Source organism: Nylanderia fulva, unplaced genomic scaffold (assembly GCF_048542155.1).
Source record: "Nylanderia fulva isolate GAGA-0341 unplaced genomic scaffold, ASM4854215v1 Scaffold11, whole genome shotgun sequence".
In the NCBI taxonomy this organism is placed as follows: domain Eukaryota; kingdom Metazoa; phylum Arthropoda; class Insecta; order Hymenoptera; family Formicidae; genus Nylanderia; species Nylanderia fulva.
Window position 1 is genome coordinate 774,567 of NW_028189302.1, and position 16,538 is coordinate 791,104.

Here is a 16,538-nt window from a genome sequence, read left to right on the forward strand (position 1 = left end):
TTTAAATAATATTTTCTAATTAGGCATCGCTATACATTAAAAAATTTCTTTTATCTAGATATCCATCATTTCTTAATCATTACATATAATTAATAAAGTTAACATATTTATACTTTATATAACATATTATATATAATATATAACATAATATATTTATATAAGTATTTTATATAAATATTTATGCATACTATATTTATATATATATATATATATATATATATATATAATATTTTATATATCAATAATTATATGTTAACAGAAATAATTTTAACTAAATTTACTATAATTTATGTGGTTTTTATAAATATAATATGTTATAAAATTTATAATATAAGTATTGAATTGTGTCTTTGTTTGGACGAGCAAATATTGGATAAAAGAATTAATCGTGTGCTTATTCACATTAGACAAATTACATGAAAAGTTTCGACATTTACCGTGTTTTATACTGATGACACTGATTGTTTTTTAAAGAATAAAAATGTGTTTGTGTAAATGAACACAGCAAAAATATCAATCAGAAGACTGTATATATTATACTTATAATCGAACCATCATTGCTCACTACATTTAAGAATTGTAGATTATGTATTTGACTAGCTATATTGCATGTGATTTAATAAAATTTAACAATTCGTAAAAAATTATTTTAATATAATTGTAAAATCACAAGTTAGTGTCGAAACGTCTCATGTAATTCGTCCAATGTGAATACAAACATGATTAATTTCTTTTGTTACGTCCAATATTTTCTCGTCCAAAAAGCCACAATTCATTACTATTATTATATATTAATTTGTACAAGTAATTAAATGTAATTATATTACATTTAGAAATTCTATATTATATATTTTAAAGAAAAAATTTTGATAAAATGTATTAATAACGATGTACTAATAATGTACATAATTTTTTTGATAAAAATAAAATTTTAATTAGTTCAAATAAATATATGTGTTCTTATGCGATACTATTAATAAAAAGATAAATACATATAATCGATACATTTATTATTAATCATAAAATAATATTTTACATAATCACAGTAATATATTTTCTGCTATATCAAGCAATGGTGTGCTTACTTTTATATCATTATCGCAATAACAGTATTAGTTCTAATGTTAATGACTTTTTATAATTAAATTTATATTAATAATTAAATGCACATTAAAGAAAAAATTATATGATTTCAACTTAGCAGTCGTAATGCAACCTTTAATATAATATATGTTAAAAACAATAATTATTTAATTTATTATTACAATGTGTACAATAATAGCAGTAATTTAGCTTTATTTATAATAACTTTGAAAAATGGAATAACTGTGTCGTACACGTACAGTTGTATAATCTCTTTATAAAATCGTGAAAAATTAAAAAATGTATCGATATTTTTTTATAAATATAGAACTTTTTATTTACTATCTAGTTATTGTTCAGCCGTTATTTTTTAAAAGAAATTTTGTGTAAAATGAACATAAAGTTTTAATGTAAAAATGTTAATTTTAGATTTCATTATCTTTACTTTTAAAATAAAAAAACATTGTTTTATATGAGATAAATTTTGTCGTTAATAAAACAGAACATATTTATTGTGTAAAAATAAAAATAGATACACATTGTGTCATTGTTACATTTTTTTTTTAGTTGTTTTATTAATTTAACATTTAAGTTCAATTAACACAATAGCAATATATTAAATGAACACACGAATGTGTGAAATATTCAACACAAAATTTTCACGGAGATCGTTTTTAACAGGAAAACACAAATTTTTCTTTAGTGTATACAAAGAGTATCATCTTCATATTTATCTTTGATTAGGGAACTTCGGAAGGGTTCGCTATTTTCACGGAAACATTATACTTCCCGAGAAGAGTTATTCGTATGTGCATCTCACGTGGATCGTCTCTTTGCGGGCGATTAATATCTTTTTGCAAAAGCACTCTCTCTCGTTCAGTCTTCCTTTATATAAGCCTGGAAATTTATATTGGAGACGCGCGTTCTCGTAAAACGGTCGGTTATGTTATGTGTGTCACGTGTTTAACGTGACATTTTTTAAAAAAATATGAAGCGAAAGGAAAATACAAGCTTAGGAATCGCGCAAAGTATAGTAATAAATTATCATCGATCTAATATTTAACGTGGAACTGTTCGCTTAAACATTTTTATATGTTTTTATATAGTATAAATATATAAAGAAAGCATGTGTTATAATTTTTAAAAAATTATACCATAATTGTGTTAATTAGGAAAATTCAGACATAATTGTGTTACCTGACATTACATTCAATTGAAGCTTTATAATTAGTATTCAATTTGAAATTATTATCTTGCAGCATATAAGTTTTTTTTTCGAAAATATGTCAACGTTAATAATTTTTATTATTTTATTTATTATTTCATTAATTTTAATATTTATGTCAAGTAAAAAATATTAAATTAATAAAAAATATAATAAATGTTACAAATTAATAATTAAAATTATAATAAAAATAATTATTAAAAATTAATATTAAATTAATATAAAATTATGGATATTATAAATTAATAAAACATATTACAAAAATTGAAAAAAATTCAAAGTAAAAATTACGTTTATTATTTTCTTGGACACACAAGCCTGAAATAACTATCCATTATTTTTTCTGAAATCTATTGCATATCGCTGCGAGGTGTCATTAATGTCTGCAGGTTCTAAAGAAGACGAAAATGACACGGAAAAAAAAGAGGAATTACTGCATTATGAGGAGATGCATCAAAATGTCGTTTCATCTTGAGAACTTTAAACTTTAGGAGAATTTCAAAGCGATATTTTTGTGCTTATTTTCTTCTTTGCTCGCCCACACATTTTCTAAAGAATTAGATTACGTCACTTGATTATCAACAGACAATAACGTTACGTTATTTTATTATATATGCAACGCTACTTTTATCGCAGATAAATTTAGTGGATGTTTACGAAGGATGCGCATATAATTGTTACTCGCATTTGATATACTATATCTACCTCGATGATTTAATGTAATATGTATGCATGAAGTATAACATGGGTATATTAAAATATTCATTGCATCTTTTCTTTGGACTCTTCTCTCTTCATGTCACGCTTTTCGCTTGTGAGATGGAATCATGACGACGTACTAAACGTGAACAACTAAATAGTAATTAAAAATAATCGTGAACAAATTGGTGTCAATAATAAAATAATTAAAAATTATGTTCTCACAGATTTCTTTTTATTTTCATGCGTGTATATCTATATCAAGAATTGTTCATCATATACATAAAAAATACTTTTAGAATAAAATATATATGAAATAAAATAACAAATAAATAAAATAACAAAATATATTAAATATATATAAAATAATAAAATATATAAAATATATCTACATCAAGAATTGTTTATTATATACATAAAACATATTTTTAGAATAAAATATACACGAAATAAAATAACAAAATATATTAAATATATATAAAATAATAAAATATATAAAAGACTTAGTATAAAGCTGCACAAAATAATATTTTTATCCTTAAAAGAACAAATAAAAAAAAAAATTTTAATTCACAAATTTTTATTTACATTGGTAAGAGAGAGAAATAAAAAGAGTGAGTTTGTTGTATTCTTCGGCAGACCGTTTTGACATTACTAGTGATTTTTACATACGATGAATATTTATAACGTAAAATGTAAAATCCGTAAAGATTGAAATCCGAGGATCGCGCGCGCGAGTAGGATAAAATAACTATGTACATAACCACCAACACACACAATAAGGTATTACGACAGCAAACAGCGTCAGCAAAGCGTTCACATGTGTATTTTATATTATGAGAAAAGAGAATGTTTTAATACATGTACATTCGTACATATAACTTTCTGTATTATTTCTGACTGTATCTATTCTGAATATAAAATCATACATATTGCGATATCTTTTTAGTATCTATATATACACAATATTCACCATTAAATAATATATGATAAAAAATAATATTATATCAACTTTATTTTATTTTTTTATTTTATATTTTATTAATATATTTACTTTAATACTTTATTTAATATTTTATTTTATTTCGTACGAATTAAAAATGCAACGCGAGACTTCTGTATCATAGCTTAAGTTTAGGCCGACTAATCTGTGCAGAAAGAGATGACAGATACTTTTAATCGATCGAAAGCTATATAAACAACACTATTTTCGAATGTGGAAAAAGTATTGTCATTTTTTAAATATACGAAAAGAAACCGTACTATGTATAAAATCTTTTCTACCTTGAATATTCTATTCTGAGAAAAATATTTTTAAAAAAGTATGGAGAACTTATATGTAGAAGACAGCAATTTCATGCTGTTCGAATATTTCTCTCTAATGTCTAAATATTTTTCACAAATGATAGAAAATATTATTTGGTATAAACATTCAAAAACGTGACAGATATAGAAGCAAACGTGTTTTAGAAGAAGAACTCCTTTCCGTAATATCTTTCCTGCTTACACGCAAGATATTTCTGCGTTCATCAAAGCAATTCTATTGATTACGTTGAATATTTTCATGCGACCTGCTTATATCAATTCGCTGAAATTTATGTAATGCATGAATGATAAGGCGCGAATGAAACGAGCTTATATCTGGTAGTCAAAGAGGCTGCATCAAGAAGAAGCAAAAAAAATACGTTTTTATTCATTTCGCATCTAATGTTTAAATAATAAAAAAACGCACGTTCTAAGTTCCCTTTGAAATACACCGAGCGATAGAATTAATAGCGTTCTCAGAAAGAAACTCGACACGAAATGGGCGACATTTAAAAAGGACGACATTTTTCGACTCTTCAAATTTCCTCTGATACATTGCGCTTAAACGGTGATTAAATAAAGTTCAGAGGGGATAAAAGGGAATTTATGCGAAATCCCTTTCGCTCTTTTACTGATTCATCCTCCCACTGTGGCTCCAATATTAAAAACTTCACTGAAGAAATATTATATATATATATATATATATATATATATATATATATAATATTTATATATATTATATTATATATATTATATTATAATATATTATATATATATATATATATATTATATATATATACATATATTATATATAATATAATATATATATATATATTATATTATTTTATAATTATATATATTATATTATATATAATATATGTATATATATATACAAATGATACGATATAAATATATTATATATATATATACGCGCGATTCCATGACGAAAATGTATGACGTCACAATCGCAAACAAAGATAATTAACCGCGTTATTGAATAAGACAGGAAGTTATTAATATGTGTGTATAACAATGGAACCAATTTCGGCGCATTGAAATTGCACGAGTGCCACCGTATACTTAATAAATATCAATACGTTACACTATAATAGCACGACATAGGTTATGTTTACTAAAGAACGTAAATTCCGCTCCATTATTCTCTTGAGTATATTACACGTGTGTTTATATATACATTGAACGTGTGCTTTGTTTATAATAGCACACATCGTGTATTTATATAGTGCATATATATATATGAGTCAACATAACCTGCTGCGATATACAGGATTGTATCATAAATGTGAGCCGCTAACTGCAGGTAATTTACTCATCAAAATTAGCAAGAAATAAACTATAATAAAAAAATAAATTATATAAATATATGTACAAAAAATGATTTTTTAATTGGCCTTTTCAGGAAGTTTGATAGGTGCTCTTTATAGACAATTTTTGAAAAAAAAAAAAAACAATTTGTTTATTTTTCTTGAAAATAAATTATTTGCTACCGTTTGTATTGTTGGAAATAAAATAATTCGCTCTCTCTTTCTTCTCATACAGCACAAAATATTATGAATGTTTTCAAAAAATGTCTAAATATTTTCATAAAATATTGCATAAAATCATTTTAAAATAATGTTAAGAATATTTTTACATAATTTAAAAATTTTTTGTAATAACATTTTTTTTAATATTTTGAAAACTTTTAAAAATATTTTCAAAAATGTTCTTCTTGATTGATCAGATAATATTTTCTTAAATATTTGATACATATTTTTGAAATATTAGTTTAAATCTATATTCAAAAATATTTTTTAAACATGAAAAAGCGGACGTAGAAACATTTCAAAAATATCTTCGAGAATTATTTTATCTATTAAGAAATATTTTTAAAAGATTTTAAAAATATTTTGTGCTGTGTGGGTTTGTAATTATCTTAAGTTTTAACCAAAAAAAAATCTGACACATTTTTTGAGATATTTATATGAAATTAAATTATTGTATGTTTATATAAAGTTCCATATTTATAAAACACTCTATATATTGTGTAAATATCGATATAGATGAAATAATATGGATTAAAATCGCTATTCATAAAACAATGTTACAATTAAACAGGGCTATCTTTCGATTATTCTTGTTTTTAACAATTTCCGCAGCATATTCCAAGTAGTAATCCGTTTATTTGTCAGACATTGCCTTATCAACTCATTGCACGCGCGTGCTTTATATATGATTTCTTTCAAACAAAATTTATCATCTACGATAAATTGTCTTATTTTCTCTTTCATGACGCTCTTTTCTTGCTCCTCTTTGTTATATTGCATTATATATGTACATCGCAATTTTTCATTTTCTTTAGCGTAAAAAATACTCGGCTGTAATAAAGATTTCTCAGAACGATTTGTGTCCAATAGAATTATCAGTCGTGCACATGTATTGATTCTTTCGTTGCTTCTATATTCAGCAAGATCTTCCTTTTGCTACATTCGGATATATTCTCCTTACATGGTTTCTTTGGCATTTTTATTGTTTCACTTTCTGGTATTTTCTTTGCAGCAACGATCGAATAGCAAACGGACGGTTTTGAGAAAAACGAAATTCCTTGTCATCACATTCTGCAAGTTGTTACAAAAGATAGAAAGACGTGAAATATGGATAGTTCCTTCTAAAGCGCGTTCGCTGCAACTTTTATTTCATATTCTCGCTCAAACATTAATTTTTTCTCTTTTCTATTTTATGTAAAATATGTGTTTTATTGAATTATTAAAAAAATATTACACAAACGCAGTGATGTTAAAAAACTGACTGTAAAAAAAACGATGTTATCTATCCATCCATTTTCAATAATCGGATTAATTATTCGAGGCTCGAAACAGAGAAAAAATATTTTTATAATATAACCAAATATTAATTTTAATATTCAAACATTTTTTTTTTAATTAGCAGATCAATCGGTTCGAGAGAAATCGGATGTACAAGCTCAATGTAAAGGACAATTTAATATTCCGTATATACAGAGATAATCGCGCGATAATCGATAAACGAAAGCGGCTTACAATGAAATATGGAAATCGAGATCCTTTCGTCACAAATGATTATTTCGAATGTTCACAATTGGTGGATTAATAGAACGTGACACCATTAGAAATTCCTGCACTCTGTTCGTGAGATGAAGCGAAATAAAATTATACCACGGTCCATAAATCACCTTATACATAGATGGACTGTGTGCAATATGTCAAATACCCATATATTTTCTTTGGAACGAATTACATTTTTCATCGTTCTCTCGTATTGAACGAATTTTTGGTGAAATGCGGAGCAAGGTATAATGTAAGAATATCAAGACGAAAGCTCTGTCAGCAATAATGATGAGATCGATCTCTGATGTTATTTTTCACGAACATTTGATGCATATAGCAAGGATATGAGTGTACCAGGAAATGAGTGTAATTTCCGGTAACTGCACCGTCGATATATTCATAAGAGAGAAAAAAGTTGCTGTGTCGTTAATGTTTAGAAAAATTAACGAAAAATGTTATTTATTTAACTATTGTTAATTTTTTGAAAAAATTAATTAATGTTACTTATTTGAGAAAAATTAAATCGAATGTTATTCTGCCAAATAATAGGTACTTTTTATTATATGTAAATAAGCAATAATGTTTATTTATATATAATAATATTATAATAAAAATAATATTTCTTATATAATAATAATAATAAAAATATTCTAATATTTCTATTAATTATAATTTTCTAATCATATTTATATAAAGAAATATATTATTATTTTTATTATATATAAAAAATTATATAATGTAAATATTAAATATGGTATTTGAATGTGAATGTTTAGAAAAATTAATGAAAAATGTTATTTATTTAACTATTGTTAATTTTTTGAAAAAATAATTAATGTTACTTATTTGAGAAAAAATAAATTGAACGTTATTCTGCCAAATAATAGATACTTTTTATTATATGTAAAGCGATAATGTTTATTTATATATATAATAATATTATAATAAAAAGAATATTTCTTATATAATAATAATAATAAAAATATTCTAATATTTCTATTAATTATAATTTTCTAATCATATTTATATAAAGAAATATATTATTATTTTTATTATATATAAAAAATTATATAATGTAAATATTAAATATGGTATTTGAGTGTGACACAAGAGGCAATGCAGATCGTTCAGTTTAAGCATCTGTTGGTTATCGAACGGATACTCTATGTACACAGAATATATATAGTATGTCTCGTAAAATTTCGTTTGCGTGATTGACATTAGCCCCCGGCCCATTCTTTTGACTTTCATCGTATTCAATATACGCACGCAATTTTTGTAACAAAACAAAAAGTAGAGAATAGGTTGTCAGATACTGTCAATTATACACATTTGGTATTTTTTTAAGATTTTTTTTTAAGAATAAATTCTATATCGTGAAAGTGCTAAATCTCTCCATGCGACGCACATCATCAACGTCATCATTCGGTAAAAAATTTTTTATATTTAACAATATAAAATTATATAAAAATATATAAAATTATACATATAATTGCAAAATTATATATGAAATATGTCTATACATAATTAGATAACAGTGCTTTTTATATAGAATTATACAAATTTATATATATATATATATATATAATAAATAAGTATTTCTTCATATACATAAAATATATATTTCTTATAATTTATATATAATTTAATAATGTATAAAATGGATATATTTTACATATAATTTTACGATTATATATATAATTATACAATTATTTATATATAATTATACATAAAAAATTTTTTACCGGGCAACGATTTTGTCGGAGGTGATGAAAAAAATATTCGTCGATTAAAATTCGAATTAATAGATAATAAATAATCGAATATTCGCATGAATATAATTCATACACAATAAGTTTTCTTTTTTTTTATAAACGTCAGAATCAGAAGCATATATGATTTAATTGATGGCGCGATATGCATATGTATATAGGTATTATTATATTTCCTCGTCGATTGAAAGGAATTTAAAAAAGAAGCGAAATCGCCAGTCCCGATATATTACACATTACGTTAACTTTGACATTTATCCTTATAATTTATTTTTGAATTTATTCATTTCATATCGTTATTCATCGCCTTTTCGAAATCTCCTTCGTCAAAATTTTCATATTCATCACTTCGGTATTCATCGAAACGATCGAGTCATTTCCATGTCATTCTCTCTTAGATATATGCGAAATGGCATGCAAGCTGCATCTTTGGAATTGCAATTTCGCATAAAGCTATGAGAAATTTCTAGAAAGTAGCGATATGTCGAAAAGAGGCAACTTGCATGGAAAGAAGGAACGTCTATATATATATGGAGTAAACGTGCTAAAAGTAATTCTCATAAATGTCTATCTGAACAAAGTGACAATCATGCATACGATGATGAAAGGAAATAATAAATTAGAAAAATGCTCTGTAATTTTTAAACGCTTATTATGTTTCCAATGAAATATACTTTAATAGAAGACAATGACATTAATTCTACGAACTGTTTTTTCAGTTTAAATGCACGAAAAAAAAATTTGATTTTGAAAAATGTATGTAATAATTTTTATTTTATTATAAAATTTATATATTTTTACAAAAAAAGTTTATTTGGTTTTTAAAATATTATTCGTGTTTTTGATCAGTAAAAAGATATAATAAAATTTAAAATTTTTTAATTTTTTTAATGATTAATAATATAATAATTTTTATTTGTCTATCTTAAATTTTAAAAAGTTAATTAATTAATAAAAATTAATCAATATCTTGCAATAAACTTTTTTTGCCAAAAATTTCAAAATAATTGATCTTGACCTAACAACACAATTTTTTTTCTTTTTAATATGTATGTTTTATATATTCTAAAATATTCTCGTCTTTATCGCTTACTTTAATAAATTTTTCATTGAATATTATTATAAAAAATATTTAAGCTTTTTAGATGTAATAAATAATGAATTTTTAGGAATGAGAATAAAAAGCTACTGCAATAAACTATTGTAACTTGGTTTGTGTGCTATAAAACAATAATGTACAAAAAAATTATTTATTAATGTAAAAATAAATCTCATTTCGTCATTTTTATAAATTAGAATTTCCAATACCAATCTTCGGAAAATATCTTTCTTAAGATAAAAGAGTCTGATTTTATGAATAATGCAGAACAGGGTGTTCTAAAAATAAGTTTATAAAGATGGAAATTATAAGTTTCTAAAGATGGAAATTCTTAAAAAATGAAAATGCAATTTTTTAATGTGTCACTGTAATTCACGCTCTATCTCGAAAATTTTACGTCACATGTTTCAAGTCGAAGTCTTGATATTTCAGATGTGATTAATTGCACCGGATGTACGTATGCGAAACTTCCAAGTGCATTATCGTTACGTAAGTAATTACCGATTAAATACTTCGTCAACACTTGAAATCGTGTCCGATTGCCGTCGGCGCTTTGATATAATGGCCTGGTGGATCATATAAAGCCGATGTGTCGATATGAAATATTGACATTTGATAGTGTATATAGAGGCTCTATACAGGGTGTTCCAAAAGTTCCGGCATCCCTGAATATCTCGAAAACATGGTAGATAAAATGTTTTCAATGAAACTTGTAGGGCTCAAAATAAGGCATTTATTGGTGATCTCGACTTTGACTTAGAGGTCAAATTTAAAGGTCATTTCAAGATCAACTTAATTTTTTTTTATGAAACTATTTTTTATTACATATTCTTGTAACTTATCTCGAGAGCTTTCCAAAACCTTATAATAAAGTATTTTTTCATGGAGTACTCTTTGAGTTAAAGATTTGAAGCTGACAATTTTTTGATATAAAATGTAAAATATTCAATTAGCTTTATAAAGAGTACTCCATAAAGTATACTTTATTATGTTTTGGAAAGCTCTGGAGATAAGCTACAAAAATATGTAATAAAAAATACAAGATTCCATTTAAAAAAAAAAATTAAGTTCACCTTGAAATGACCTCTAAATTTGACCTCCAAGTCAAAGTCAAGGTCACTAATAAATGCCTTATTTTGAGCCCTACAAGTTTTATTCAAAATAGTCAGGGGTCCCGGAACTTTTCTTTTTGGAACACCCTGTATATCAATTAATAAGAAATTGTGATAAATAAAAATAATTCCGTTCTATTATCGAGTTAATAATAAACGAGAATACTTTCTTCAAATAATAGGTTTCTATATCGATTTCCATTTACAAGGAGACATTGTGGCTTATCAACGTTTGATTGATTAACTAGCTTTGTACTCCTAAACGCGAGTGCTATCGATCTTCGTGTACTTGCTCGAAGAACGAGAGACAATCGAAAGGGACAAAAGCCTAATGATACAAGTAATAATATATATATACGGAAGAAAACGTTATACAATAACAAAAGGGGCTAAAAATAATTGGCGTGTACAAATAACACAATTATAGCTCGATCGCCTCATTTAATCTCATAAAAAAAGATAAGCGGATTAACTTTCCATCAAAGGATTCGAGGGACATCTCGGGATCTCGGATAGAACGCAATGGTCCATGATAAATCTCTGCGAGAGAAAGAGAGAAAGAGAGCAAAGGAGATGAGAGATCTTCAAATGGTGTCATATATCATCGGGAAGAAAATTCTGTGTCACATTTCGCACTTCCCGTATAAACTCTGTATATTGTACAAATTGTGCAAATGTATATTTCTCGCGTAATGAATTTTTTATTGTCAAAAAATCTATTTATTGTTAGCTAAGCATTTTTTAAAAATACAAAAAAAATAAATTATTATAAAATTGCATTGAATATGTTGATTTTTCGAACATTTCGAGCAAATGATAATTCTGAGATAGAGATTGTCGTTTTGAAATAAAAAAATAATCGTTATTTAATGCAAAAAATTATAAATATAATAAAATTTTGTTATGACAGATTTACCCGATTTAATATGAATTTTATGAAATTGCGTCAGAAGCAAAACATGCAAAAATGTTTGCATCTGCGATATAAATATTTCCGATGCGCACATATGATAGAATTTAAAAGGCATAAAAAAAGAATATTATTTACTCATACACTTATGCAATTATAATTATGCATATCATTTTGTGGAATTTATAATTTTCAATTTATTATTTTGTTGGTTCAAATTAATTAATTGCAGATACTTTTGCACCTTTCCTCTCTATTCAATAAATATAAATATATATATATATATATCTTACGGAAGTTGGCCTTTTATTAAGAGGCCGCGTGATTGGCTGATTATTAAAATTACGCAACGCATTCATTAATTTTCAGTGTGATAATATGTACACAACTGCATTATTCATAAAATCTGAACTTTGAGTTGCGGGCTTTAATAAGGGTGAAATAGTTGACACAAGCTTGCGGCTGAACGCAATTAGACCGGATATCGATCGGGTCGTAATGATAAATTAAAGTCTTTTGTTATTCGCTAATGTATCAATAAGTTGGTTACGTCATTAAAGTAACCCGCGCAATTTGATTGTCATGTGGTTCCGAGCTATATATATATATATATATATATACATAGTATATATTATATGCATACAGGGTGTCCAAAATTAATAGCAAACCTGTTGATGGCAGATTCCTATAGAATAGTTCAAGTTTTAGTTAGTACAATAGTTTCTTTACCATTATCTCGAAAACTATCAATTTTGCGAGAAAAACAGTTATTATCAAAATTGTAGCTCATAAAATTTCCTACAAAAAAGATCATTATACTTTTTTTCATAGAATTAATTGTAAAAGTATTATAATCTTTTTTATAGAGAATTTTGTAAGCTACAATTTTGATGATAACTATTTTTCTCGAAAAATTGATAGTTTTTGAGATAATGGCAAAAAACTAAAATTTATCCCCCATAAAAAACCGCCCTGGATGAAATTAAAGAGACTTTTCAGGATTTCATTAGAACATCGAAATAAAGGTCTTCACAAAAATTCAGTTTGATCGTAATTTTTATGAAACTTTGCTCTTTTCAAGTCTAATTTTATTGGACTAGGATCATGTGAAGATAATTTTTCCTCAACGTAAATATCGAGAGAAGCCATTATTTTTTGTATGTTCTTAATTTTTGCTATCATGTATCTTCGTAATTAAGTCTTAAATTAAAATTCTATTAAAGTAAACTCTACATAAAATTAATAAAAAAATGTGATTTTATTAATATTTTATTTCCACAAGGTTTAGTTTGTGAAAAACCCCTTATTTTCAATCGCTTATAACTCGAAAATTATTGATGTCTCGACATTTTCGTGAGGAAACATCGTCTCCAAATCCCAGGAATCTGCCATTAACAGATTTGCTATTAATTTTGGAACACTCTGTATATATGTACATATATATATATATATATATATATATATATATATATATCGCGATCGATTTCTGATTTGCTCCACTCGAATGCATATTCATCTCTCGAAGGATAAATTTTCTTCAAAAGTGGCACGAAAATATATCAAATATTGAATGCCTTTCTAAATCGGACATACGTCTTGACGTATGATTTAAATTTATCAACTCATTCAAGATTCACTAATGTCAGAACGAACGAAGTTTATTTTCCGAAAATTCCCAGCCAGTCTCTTTGCAATGTCTCTTTAATCGATATAATACAAACATATGCAGCGATAAATGTGCATTTTAACTTTTTACGTGTTTCCAATAGGTACATAAAATCTTCACACTTTTCACACTGTGAGTGCTTTTTTAAAGGTTATGTACTGAACTACGCAACACGTGAACTTTAAGAGTGCAGGGGACAAATTCAGTTATTTCGCACGTATCGAATTACAATCGCTATTAAAATTTCACACACGTTTTAGATACTCGCTTAGTGCAATATAAAATAAATATACGGGGAATGTGCTATTATCGGACATAAACATTGGAAACGGGAAGCGCATTCCTTCCGGAGGGATAATCGATGGGAATCGCGTTTGATTCGAAATTATTGCGGAGATTGAAGTTGTCGGGAATATGCCAAGGATATTCGAAAGGAATTGAATTAATTTTCGAATGGCGACAAATTGTTAAATCGCGCCGCTCGCTTTTTCTCGCGATGTTGGGATTTAAACCGTCGAGACTAAAATGGAAAATACTTCGTTATTACTTTCTACGCTCGTTCTTGCCTCGTCCGAGCAATCGAACGATTATAAAAGAAGGGATGAGAACTTTAACGTGTCGTCTTAAAGAGAAACGTTTACGATTAATATACTATAGTTTATATCAATTACTCTTTAAAGCGTCGTCTTAAAAAAAAATGAGTGATTATATATTATATAGTTTGTATCAATTATTCTTTATCTTGTTTATTTTCCATTGCGCGTTATCGTTTTTTTTTCTTTACCAAAATTGTTTAAAAGACTTATAGTCAAAATGCTCTAATAAATTTCCTATAACAGTTCTAAAATTATAATTGTGTGTATATATTCAGGCATTAATTCAACAAGCAAGCAATTTCCTGCCATAAAGCTAATAAACTTCTAACAAGCATTTTAACACGTGACAACTGTTAATAAGCTAATTTCCAAAAGCTCTACTCTAAAATCAAATTTATAATTATTTTATGAACAAAAAATAAAGACAAAGTCAAAGAACAAAATGTAATAAGTCTTTCACCTATAAATCTCATGACAGGTTAAAATCAAAATTCTTTGCTTATATATACTAATTTTATCTTTATCATTAAATGTATATTTGTCTACTATAATTAATAATTTTATAATAAATAATCAAAATAATTTTAATATTTTTTATATAATATTTGCAAGCATGTATACGTATATAGTATTTGCAAGCAAAATTTTAAACATGCAACATTCATAATAAGCTTATTTATAAGCGCTTTACTTTAAAATCAAATTTAGAATTATTGTGTGATTAAAAATAATGTCAAAGAATTTTTGATAACAAAATGTCACGGTATGTTAAAACTAAAATTGTTTCTTTATTAATTTTATCTTTATCACTAGATATATTTATCTGATGTAATTAATAATTATTTAATGAGTAAGCTAAATGATTAATTAATAATTAATCATTCTTTTGATGCAAAACAATATTTGCAAGTGTTAAATAACAATACATTTTAAACATGCGACATTCATGACAAGTTTATTTATAAACACTCTTTAAAATTGACTTTATAATTATTTTATGGTAAAATAAAGTCAAGAATTTTTGATAGCACAAAATAATAAGCTTTTTATCTAAAAATAATCTCATGACAGGTTAAAATTAAAGTTCCTTTTGTTTATTAAAATTTTATCCTCATCGCAAGATATATAGGTATTTAGCTGATATAATTAATAATTATTTAATAAGTAGTCTAAATAATTATTAACAATTAATAATTCTCTTGATACCAGATGGTATTCACAACAAAATACAATAGTTTGTATCGATTTCTCTCTGCAACTCTCGACTTTCCATTTTCACATAGAGACTCGCTCGCATAAATTGGGCAAGGTTGGACAAGATAAGAGCGGAATTTCTACTTTGCGACATCTTCCAACAATTGGAGAAGTTACATCATTCTATCGAAGTCTCGATGAAATTTCTCATCAAGACTTCTATCTGCGTCTCAACGCACGCCACTTCTTCGATCTCTCCTCGTCGCGAAGTTAACTTTCAACAACGTCTAAACGCGCGATACGAAAGGAAAGCACAAATAAAGGTATACGCTTACAAAACAGACGCTTATGAGAAATATGAATGTCATTGACAATCGTAAATTATTCTAAGTGACGAAACAATCGTGAATTATTCTAAATATTCGGGGCTTGAAAATTCAATGCGACACTAGTGGTGGTTGCATGAACTACTATTATAATGTTAGATAGGTCATAAATGGCCGCCGCGAATATATAGATCTAACATTATCTTATTATTATTTAAAAAATTACTTAATAATGTTCCAGTGATCACGTGAGATTCTGATGTCAAGGCACTTATTTGTAGACATAAGGAATAAATCTATTATTCTTTCTTGACTTTTCAGAGTTACACCGCACATAATAATTATGCCAGAATTTATAACATTCTGGCCTTCGATCATATATTCCTTGATGAAGGCGTAGCTTTTGTATAATCATAGAGTGTGTCTAACCGCAAAGACAACATCTTGTTTATTAAAAAAATTTAT

At 25.9% G+C, this 16,538-nt stretch overlaps 1 protein-coding gene across 6 annotated transcripts in view; it reads left to right on the forward strand.

The window, feature by feature from the left end:
- Positions 1-16,538, forward strand: part of LOC114937285 (neuropeptide CCHamide-2 receptor) — a 68,003-nt gene that overhangs the window by 31,904 nt on the left and 19,561 nt on the right. The gene's annotated exons all lie outside the window — the stretch shown is intronic.